The following is an 11,853-nucleotide window of genomic DNA, read 5'->3' on the forward strand; positions in this document are numbered from 1 at the left end:
AGTTGTCGCCGTGTATTAGGGAATGCTGTTTAATCCTGTGCTAGCGCTAAAGAAAACACAAAACGTTTAGGGAAAGTTTAAACACTATATCCAGACCTCAGCTTATATCAGATAAAAGCCCTAGTTCCATTCAGGTAAAAACACCCATAGAAATCTCGGGTGGCTTTTTTCTTTTGAATTGGGGTTTCGGTTATTTCTTGTTGTCCTTTTGTAAACCACCTCCCCTACCATCCAAACACCATTATGCTTTCTGTCACTGTCTGTTAGTTTAAATATCCTAGAATTTTATATAAATGGACTCTAAACAGTATGGATTCTTTTCCTTTAAAAAAAAAAAAGTTGATTTACGGTGTTGTGTTAATTACTGTTGTACATCAGAGTGATTCAGTTTTACATATATATTCTTTTTGTAAATACTCTTTTCCATTATGGTTTATCATAGGATATTAAATACAGCTCTCTGTGCTGTTCAGTAGGACCTTGTTGTGATATGTATTCTTTTCCTGGATTCTTTCATTCAGTTTAATTATGTCAAGACGCATCCATGTTGTGCATTATTGAGAGCCAAGAATTTGTTCCTTGTTACTGAAGGGTGGTATGGACATTTGAGTTGTTTGCAGTTTGGGGCTATTACAAATAAAGCTTCTATGAACTTTTGTGTACAAACCTTTGAGAGGGTATTAAAAAGCTTTCATTCCTCTTGGGTGAACATATAAGAGTGGAATGTCTGGATCAGATGGTTATGTTTTTAGGAAACTGTTTTCCAGAGTGGTTGTGCCATTTTGCATCCCCACCGGCTGTGTGGGAATGGTCCAGTTCCTCCACGTCCTCATCAACAATTGGTGTGGTCAGTTCTTTTTAATTTAGCCGTTCTGAAAGGTGTGCAGTGGTATCTCATTGTTTTAATTTGCATTTCTCTCTAATGACTAATGAAGCTGAACATTTTTTCATATGTTTATATACTGTTCCTCTTATCTTCTTTGGAGAATTGACTGTTCATATGCCTTATGCATTTTTTATTGGCTTGTTTTTTGGCCATGCCACATGGCATGTGGGATCTTAGTTCCTTGACCAGGGATTGAACTTGTGGCCTCTGCAGTGGAAGTGCAGAGTCTTAACCCTTTATTATTGAATTTTGAATGTTCTTGATATATTCTGGGTACAAATCCTTTATCAGGTATGATTTCCAAATATTTTCTCCCAGTTTGTGGCTCTTTTCCTTCTCTTAACAGTGTTCTTTTAAGGGCAGGAGTTTTAAATTTTGATAAAATCCAATTTATTTGTCTCCTTGTGGATCACTCTTTTCTTCTTATATCTAGGAAACTTTGCCTAACTCAAACTATAGAGGTTTTGTAATTTGAGATTTTACATTTAGTTCTATGACCAATTTAGAGTTAAATTTGTATATGATGTGGGTTATGAATGGAAGTTCACTTTTTTGTATATAAATATCAAATTGTTCCAATGTCTTCTGTTGAAAGAATCATTCTTTCTCCATTGAATTGCCATTGCGCCTTTGTTGAAAGTAAGTTGTTCACCTGTCTCTGTGCTCTATTTTGTTCCACTAATCTGTTTTTACACCAGTTCCACACTATCTTAACTAACATTTTTATAATAAATCTTAAAATCAGGTAGTGTTAGTATTCCACCACTGCCCGTCCTTTTGGCTATTCTAGTTCCTTTACATTTCAATGTGAATTTTAGAATTTGGTAACAATTTATACTATAAGCCTATTGGGACTGCATTAAACCTGTAGGTCAATTTGGAGAGAATTTAGCATATTGACACTACTGAATCCTCCAATCCTTGGACATGATATATTTTCTGATTTAAGTCTTCTTTAATTTTCTCCTTGGAAAATTTTGCTCCTTGGAAGAAAAGCTATGACAAACCTAGACAGTAGAGACATTACTTTGCTGACAAAGGTCCATCTAGTCAAAGCTATGGTTTTTTCAGTAGTCAGGTATGGATGTGAGAGTTGGACCAGAAAGCAAGCTGACTGTTGAAGAATTGATGCTTTTGAACTGTGGTGTTAGAGAAGACTCTTGAGAGTCCCTTGGACTGCAAGGAGATCCAACCAATTAATTCTCAAGGAAATCAGTCCTGAATATTCTTTGGAAGGACTGATGCTGAAGCTCCAGTACTTTGGCCACCTGATGTGAAGAGCTGACTCATTGGAAAAGCCCCTGATGCTGGGAAAGGCTGAAGACGGGAGGAGAAGGGGACGACGGAGGATGAGACGGTTGGATGGCATCACCGACTCGCTGGACATGAGTTTGATAAAGCTCCAGGAGTTGGTGGTGGACAGGGAGGCCTGGCGCGCTGCGGTCCATGGGGTCGCGGAGTCGGACACGACTGAGTGGCCAAACTCTAACTTTCTCAGCAGTGTTCTTGCTGTTCCCAGCACATCTTTAACATCTTTAGTCAGATTTATTTTTCATATAATATTTTGGAGAGTTTTATAAATGATACTATTTTAAAATTTCAATTTTGGATTATTCATTACTGGTAGATAGAAATGTGCTTGAATTCTTTATACTGGCCTAGTATTCTGCCACCGTGTTAAACTCACTTGTTTGTAGTCTTTTAGTAGGTTCTTTCAGATTTCTGTATCAGCCATCATGTAGTCTGCGAATAGTAACAGTTTTACTTCTTCCTTTCCAATCTGAATGCCTTTGTTACTTTATTGGTTAGAACTTCTAGTATAGTGTTGAGTAGAAGTGGCGAGGACACTCTCAGAAGACATTCTTAGTTTATTTCTGATCTTCAGGAGAAAGCAGTCTTTCAGTATTAGGCATGGTGTTCCCAGTGGGTTTGTCATAGATGCTCTTTATCAAGTTGAGGAAGTTCCCTTCTAATCAGTGAGGGATTTTTTTTTTTTTTAAATCAGGAATGAATGCCAGCTTTTTTAGTTGCTTTTTCTGTGTCTTTGATATGATCGTGTTTTAAAATTTTTTTAGTTTGAGACCCCATATAGACCCCATATGAACTATAGACCTCCAGTTTTGGAGTGGGTTGCCATTGAAGGCAATGGCATTCCACTCCAGTACTCTTGCCTGGAAAATCCCATGGGCGGAGGAGCCTGGTAGGCTGCAGTCCATGGGGTCGCTAAGAGTCAGACACAACTGAGCGACTTCACTTTCACTTTTCACTTTCATGCATTGGAGAAGGAAATGGCAACCCACTCCAGTGTTCTTGCCTGGAGAAACCCAGGGACGGGGGGAGCCTGGTGGGCTGCCGTCTATGGGGTCGCACAGAGTCGGACACGACTGAAGTGACTGAGCAACAGCAGCAGCCATTCCCTTCTCCAGGGGATCTTCCCAACCCAGGGATTGAACTTGGGTCTCCCACATTGCAGGCAGATTCTTTACTGTCTGAGCCACCAGGGAAGCCCAATATGGTAAATTACACTGATTAATTTTTAAACATTAAACTGTCATTACATTCCTTGGACAGACTCTACTTGGTCAGGATATAGTATCCTTTTTATACATTGTTAGGTCCAATTTTGTAAAATTTGTTTAGATATTTTGTATGTTCATGAAGGATATTGGTCAATTTTATTTATTTTTCTAGTAATGTCTTTGGTTTCAGCGTCAGGGTGATACTGGCATCATATTACAGAATAAGTTGAGGGAATAATAAGTTGCTACCTTTTCAGTTTTCTAGTTTACAGACAACTGGTAATATTTTTTCCTTAAATGATTGGTAGAATTCAATAGGAAAGCTATCTGGGCTTGGGTTTTTCCCTTATGAAAAAGTTTTTCACTATTTTTTAAATGATATGGAGCTAATCAGGTTATCTATTACTTCTTAAGTGAATAAAGTTTGACTCTTTCAAGGAATTGTTTCATCTAAGTTGTTGACTTTATTGATAACATTTTTCATAATATTTCCATATTATCCATTTCACATTTGTAGAGTCTGTAGTGACATCACCTCTCTCATTCCTGATATTGGCAATTTGTGCCCTCTTCCTTAATTTTTCTGATTTGTCTGATTTACTTAAGGTTTGTCAAATTTGCTGATCTCTAGGGACCAGTTTCCAATTCTGAATTCTTCTGTATTGCTGTTTGTTTCATTGATTTCTGCTCTGGCCTTTATATTTCCTTTTTTCCATTTTAGGTTTACTTTGCTTTTCTTTTTCTAGTTTTGTTTTTTTTTAAGAGTGGACGCTGAGGCCACTGATTTGGGAACTTTTTTGTTTTTTTTCCCCTAATAAAGGCATTCAAAAGTTCCCTTAAAGTGCTACAAAAATTCCCTTCATGTTGATAATATATTAAAAAGCAGAGACATTACTTTGCCAACAAAGGTCCGTCTAGTCAAGGTTATGGTCTTTCCTGTGGTCATGTATGGATGTGAGAGTTGGACTGTGAAGAAAGCTGAGCGCCAAAGAATTGATGCTTTTGAACTGTGGTGCTGGAGAAGACTCTTGAGAGTCCCTTGTACTGCAAGGAGATCCAATCAGTCCATTCTAAGGGAGATCGATCCTGGGTGTTCATTGGAAGGACTGATGCTAAAGCTGAAACTCCAATACTTTGGCCACCTCATGCGACGAGTTGACTCACTGGAAAAGACTCTGATGCTGGGAAAGGTTAGGGGCGGGAGGAGAAGGGGACGACAGAGAATGAGATGGCTGGATGGCATCACCGACTCTGTGGACATGAGTTTGAGTGAACTCAGGGAGTTGGTGATGGACAGGGAGGCCTGGCGTGCTGTGATTCATGGGGTCGTGGAGAGTCGGACACAACTGAGCGACTGAACTGACTGACTGACTGACTGCTTTAGCAGCATATCATACCTTTTGATATACTGTGTTTTTTAAATTTTCATTCAGTTCAAAATACTTTTCTCCCTTGGCTTATTGTTACACAGAAGTATGTTCATTTCTAAATATTTGGGGATTTTCAAAAGATCTTCCTTTTATTAATTCCTAGTTTAATTCCACTGTGGTTGGGGATCATGTGCCTTTGAAAAGAATGTATTCTGTTTCTGGGTGAAGCATTGTACAGTATAAACATCAATAATGTCAAACTGACTAATAGTATTGTTTAAATCTTTTTTAAAATCCTATTGATTTCTTCTTGACTTGTTCTATCAATTACTGAGAGAGGTTACTGACATCTTTTCCTATAATTATGGATTTTTCTATCCTTCTGTGAAGTTCTGTGATTTTTTTGTTTCCTGTAGTTTGTTGTTAGGTGCATAAACATTTAGGATTCTTTTGACTTCTTCATGAATTTGTCATTATGAAATGACCTCCTTTTTTAAATTTATGTTTTAATTGAAGGATAATTGCTTTACAGAATTTTGCTGTTTTCTGTCAAACCTCAACATGAATCAGCCATAGGTGTACATTTGTCCCCTCCCTCCCATCTCCCTCTCCACCCCACCCCTCTAGGTTGATACAGAGCCCCTGTTTGAGTTCCCTGAGACATACAGCAAATTCCCATTGGCTGTCTATTTTACATATGGTAAGGTACGTTTCCATGTTATTCTCTGCATACATCTCACCCTCTCCCACTCTTGCCCATACATCTATTCTTCATGCCTGTTGCTCCACTGCTGCCCTGCAAATAAATTCATCAGTACCATCTTTCTAGATTCCATATATATGTGTTAATATACAATATTTATCTTTCTCTTTCTGACTAACAGTTCACAATAGTTCCCTTTTCTCCACATCCTCATCAACACTTGTTATCTTTTGTCTTTTTTTTAAATTTGTTTTTTTAATCTTTGGCTGCACTTAAGGGCATGTTGGATCTTAGTTCCCCAACCAGGGATCCAACCTGCATCCCCTGCATTGGAAGCACAGAGTCGTAACCACTGGACCACCAGGGAATTCTCTCTCTTGTCATTTTGATAAGAGCTATCCTAATCAGTTCAGTTCAGTCGCTCAGTCGTGTCTAACTCTTTGCGACCCCATGAATCACAGCACGCCAGGCCTCCCTGTCCATCACCAACTCCCGGAGTTCATTCAAACTCATGTCCATCGAGTCGGTGATGCCATCCAGCCATCTCATTCTCTGTCATCCCCTTCTCCTCCCGCCCCCAATCCTTCCCAGCATCAAAGTCTTTTCCAGTGAGTCAACTCGTCGCATGAGGTGGCCAAAGTATTGGAGTTTCAGCTTTAGCATCAGTCCTTCCAATGAACACCTAGGACTGACTTCCTTTAGAATGGACTGGTTGGATCTCCGTGCAGTCCAAGGGACTCTCAAGAGTCTTCTCCAACACCACAGTTCAAAAGCATCAATTCTTTGGCGCTCAGCTTTCTTCACAGTCTAACTCTCACATCCATACATGAACACTGGAAAAACCATAGCCTTGACTAGACGGACCTTTGTTGGCAAAGTAATGTCTCTGCTTTTTAATATGCTATCTAGATTGGTCATAACTTTCCTTCCAAGGAGTGTCTTTTAATTTCATGGCTGCAATCAGCATCTGCAGTGATTTTGGAGCCCAAAAAAATAAAGTCTGACACTGTTTCCACTGTTTCCCCATCGATTTCCCATGAAGTGATGGGACCAGATGCCATGATTTTTGTTTTCTGAATGTTGAGCTTCAAGCCAACCTTTTCACTCTCCTCTTTCACTTTCATCAAGAGGTTTTTTAGTTCTTCTTCACTTTCTCCCATAAGGGTGGTGTCATCTGTATATCTGAGGTTATTGATATTTCTCCCGGCAATCTTGATTCCAGCTTGTGCTTCTTCCAGCCCAGCATTCTTCATGATGTACTCTGCATATAAGTTAAATAAGCAGGGTGACAATATACAGCCTTGACGTACTCCTTTTCCTATTTGGAACCATTCTGTTGTTCCATGTCCAGTTCTAACTGTTGCTTCCTGACCTGCATATAGGTTTCTCAAGAGGCAGGTCAGGTGATCTGGTATTCCCGTCTCTTTCAGAATTTTCCACAGTTTATTGTGATCCACACAGTCAAAGGCTTTGGCATAGTCAATAAAGCAGAAATAGATGTTTTCCTAGAACTCTCTTGCTTTCTCCATGATCCAGCGGATGTTGACAATTTGATCTCTGGTGCCTCTGCCTTTTCTAAAACCTGCTTGAACATCTGGGAGTTCACGGTTCATGTATTGCTGAAGCCTGGCTTGGAGAATTTTGAACATGACTTTATTAGCGTGTGAGATGAGTGCAATTGTGGGGTAATTTGAGCATTCTTTGGCATTGCCTTTCTTTGGGATTGGAATGAAGACTGACCTTTTCCAGTCCTGTGGCCACTGCTGAGTTTTCCAAATTTGCTGGCATATTGAGTACAGCACTTTCACAGCATCATCTTCCAGGATTTGAAAGAGCTCAACTGGAATCCCATCACCTCCACTAGCTTTGTTTGTAGTGATGCTTTCTAAGGCCCACTTGACTTCACATTCCAAGATGTGTGGCTCTAGGTGAGTGATCACACCATCGTGATTATAGCTGTGAGATAGTATCCCACTGTAGTTTTGATTTGCATTTCCCTGATTAGTAATGTTGAGCATCGTTTCATATACCTGTTGGCCATTTGTACAGGTATACCTCAGAGATATTGCAGGTTCAGTTGCAGACCACTTCTAAGTAAGTAGAGTGCATCACATGGATTTTTTAGTTTCCCAGTGCATATACGTTATGTTTATGCTATACTGTAGTCTGTTTTACAATAGCATTATGTTTAAAAAACAATGTATATAAAACTTTAAAAATACTTCTTGCCAAAAAATGCTAATCATTGAGGCTTCAGCAAGTCATAGTATAAATTCAAAGATCACAAATAATAATAATGAAAAATTTGCATTATTTTGAGAGTTACCAAAATGTGACATAAAAATAGTAAATGCTGTTGGGAAAATGGCACTCAGTAGACTTGCTTGACAAAGGGTTGCCACAAATATTCATTTGTAAAAAAAAAAAAAATGCAGTATCTGTGAAGTGCAATGAAGCAAAGCACAGTAAAACAAAGTCTCTTTATGTCTTTGGAAAAAATGTCTATTCATATCCTTTGCCCATTATTAGATGGATTATTTGTTTCTTATTTTGCTGTTGTATGATTTGTATATTAACTTATCAGATATATAGTTTGTGAATATTTTCTGTTCTGTTGTGTTACCTTTTCATGTTTTTTGTTTCCTTTGCTGTTCGGAAACTTTTTAGTTTGATAGAGTTCCCCTTTTTTCTTTTTTCTTTTGTTGTGCTTTTGGTATATCTAAAGTCATTGCCAAGACCCACGTTAAGGAGATTTTCCTCTACGTGTTCTTCTTGGAGTTTTATTGTTTCAAGACTTACATTTAAGGCTTTAATCCATTTTGAATTAATTTTTGTGTGTGGTGTCAGATGAGGTGAGGGTCCAGTTTCATTCTTTTGTATGTGGATGTTGAGTTTTCCCAGCACCATTTATTGAAGAGACTTTCTTTTCCCCATTGTATACTCTTGGCTCCTTTGTCATACATTAGTTGACCATATATGTATGGGTTTATTTCTGGGCCTTCTATTCTGTTCCATTGATTTGTGTGTTTCTGTGGGTTGTTTGCTTTTTTTTTTGCTGTGTCATGCTGCTGTGGGATCTCAGTCCCTCGACTGGGGACAGAACCCAGGCTGCAGCAGTGAAAGCCCATTATCCTAACCACTAGGCCACCAGGGAACTCCCTTATGTGTCTGTTTTTATGCCAGTACCATACTATTTGGGTTACTATAGCTTTGGAGTATAGTTTGAAAATAGGAGATGTGATGACACATCTCTTTTGAATAGCTTTGTTCTTCTCTCTCAAAATTATTTTGGCTATTTGGGGGTCTTTTGTAGTTCCATACAAATTTTAGGATTGTTTACAACCGTGAAAAAATGTCATTGGCATTTTGATAGGAATTGTATCTGTAGATTGCTTTGGGTAGTACAGACATTTTAACAATGTTAATTCTTCCAGTCCATGAACATGGGATATATTTCCGTTTATTTGTGTCTTCAGTTTCTTCCATCAGTGTCTTATAGCTTTCAGTCAACAAGTCTCTCACTTCCTTGGTTAAGTTTATACTGAAGTATTTTATTCTTTTTGAAGAAATTCTAAACACTATTTCCTGAATTTCTCTTTCTCGTAGTTCGTTCAGTTCAGTTCAGTCGCTCAGTCGTGTCCAACTCTCCGTGACCCCATGAATCACAGCACGCCAGGCCTCCCTGTCCATCACCAACTCCCAGAGTTCACTCAAACTCATGTCCACAGAGTCGGTGATGCCATCCAGCCATTTCATTCTCTGTCGTCCCCGTCTCCTCCCGCCCCCAACCTTTCCCAGCATCGGAGTCTTTTCCAGTGAGTCAACTCGTCGCATGAGGTGGCCAAAGTATTGGAGTTTCAGCTTTAGCATCAGTCCTTCCAATGAACACCCAGGATTGATCTCCCCTAGAATGGACTGGTTGGATCTCCTTGCAGTCCAAGGGACTCTCCAGTCCAAGAGTCTTCTCCAGCACCACAGTTCAAAAGCATCAATTCTTCGGCGATCAGCTTTCTTCACAGTCCAACTCTCACATCCATACATAGTTCATTACTGGTGTAAAAAATGCAACTTATTTTTGTATATTTACTTATATCCTGCAAATTTACTGAATTTAACAGTTTTTTGGTGGAGTCTTTAGGGTTTTTCTATATATCATGTCATCTTCAAATAGTGATAGCTGTACTTCTTCCTTTCTAATTTAGATGAATTTTCTTTCTTCTTCTTGCCTAATTGCTCTGGCTGGGACTTCCAAAGCTATGTTGAACAAGTGGTAAGAGTGGGCAACTTATTGCTTTTTTTTTTGACATATGCATACTGTTATATTTATTTATGGCTGTTCTGGGTCTTTGTTGCTGCACATGGGTTTTCTCTAGCTGCATAGAATGGGGGCTACTCTCCAGTTTCGGTATATGGGCTTCTCATTGTGGTGGCTTGTCTTGTTGTGAAGCACAGGTTCTAGGTACACACGCTTCAGTAGCTGCAGCACATGGGCTCAGTCGTTTCGACTTGGGCTCTAGGGTGCACGGGCTTCTGTAGTTGTGGCACAGGGGCTCATCAGTTGTGGCTTGAGGGTCCTAGAGCGTGCAGACTTCAGTAGTTGTGGTGCATGGGCTTAGTTGCTCCGAGGCATGTGGAATCTTCCTGGATCAGGGATTGAATCTGTGTTCCTCGCACTGGCAGGCAGATTCTTACCCACTGAGCCACTAGGGAAGTCCTTGTTCCTCATTTTAAAGGAAAGGCTTTCAGTTTTTCTTTCTTGTTGAGTCAATTTTTGGTAGTTGGTATCTTTCAAGGAATTTGTCTGTTTTATCTCTAAGCATGCAGTTTTTCATGGGATTCCTATGTAATTCTTTTTCTTTTTAAGCTTATCTTTTCCCAACTCATAGAAAAGAATAAGGGCAAATAAAGAAATCAAGTAACAGTAAACAAGTGTTAATATTTTGCTATATGGCTATAGAATTACTAAAGAAATAAAATATAGAAAAAATTAAAACATGAAATATTAATTGAAGCCTACTTTACATTATTTGCAGTCTTATTCCTCTTTTCCAGAAGTATCTTGAATCTTGGTATTGACATAAATCCATATTTTTATACTTTATATAAAAAAGTGAACAGCACTGTTGATTTAAAATGTTAGCTTGAATTATGTAGGCTTCATTTTGCACTCATCCTCAGCACCTTGAGATTCTTTCACGTTGATACATTATAGTTCATTTATGTAAATAGCTATGTTTAAATATTTGCAGACTGAAAGACATACAAGTTGTTTTCAATGTTTGCTTTGTAAATGATGCTTTCATGTTAATTCTTGCATGTGATTGCCTGTGTGCATGTGTTTCTCAAGGATGAGTATCAAACAATTGAGCTGCTGAATCACACGGTTTGTATCTTCAACTTTACTAGATATTATAAAATCATTCTATAGCTCCTAGGTTTTTGGATATGCTCAAGTGGCTCCACCCAAGTGGCACAGTGGTTAAAAAAAAATATCCTGTCTGCCAATGCAAGAGACACACCTTTGATCCCTGGGTTGGGAAGATCCCCTGGAGGAGGAAATGGCAACCCAGTCCAGTATTCTTGCCTGGAAAATCCATGGACAGAGGAGCTTTGCAGGCTACAGTCCATAGGGTCGCAGAGAGTCTGACACGGCTGAGTGACTTGAGCACACACACGTGTGCAGGTGGCTCCAGAAGTCCCTATCCCAGTGGGCAGTTTCGTGAATCATTGGCCGTGGCCCCACCGTGGGCTTCACTTAAGATACCCGTCCTGTAATCCATGTTCTGGTTGGAGCTTACCTAGTACAAGCTGTTAACCATCCATGTGAGTAGCTAGCTATTTTGTAAAATATGTGAGATTGAGGAGACTTGAGACACACCCAGTTGGGGTGAAACTGACATTAGCTAAATCTGCTATCATCAATTGATTTCGTCATGTATCTGAACAAACATGTTGGATTGTGTACCGAGTGTACAGAAACGGTCAGGGTTCTGGAATGTTAGAAGCTTGTTTTCAAATCCACATTCTGCTTTCTAGTTCCAGGCAAGACATTTCCCTTCTCTGTCTTGAATTGTCACGTCTCTTACGTGGGGACAGTAAGTGTTCCTCGCTCTTAGGCTCATGGTTAAACGAGGTTATACACAGTGTTTGGCACAGGGCTGGCATCTAGCTGCATTTAATACATTTGCTGCTGTTTCTATTAACTTGTCTCTCAGTTGCATTCCTGTGCCCTGGGGCTGTGTACCAGGGCGTGGGGAGAAGGCTGAGTACATTTACTGGGGTTAGAGCACACAGGGCCATTGTCACCGCATCCTCCTCGAATGATCTGTCGCATAGCTGTATCCACAAGGGCAGTCAGATAGCTGATGAGTGGCC

The sequence above is a fragment of the Moschus berezovskii genome, chromosome 27 (genome assembly GCF_049115385.1).
Source record: "Moschus berezovskii isolate FMDL1 chromosome 27, NW_MosBer_1.0, whole genome shotgun sequence".
NCBI lineage: Eukaryota > Metazoa > Chordata > Mammalia > Artiodactyla > Moschidae > Moschus > Moschus berezovskii.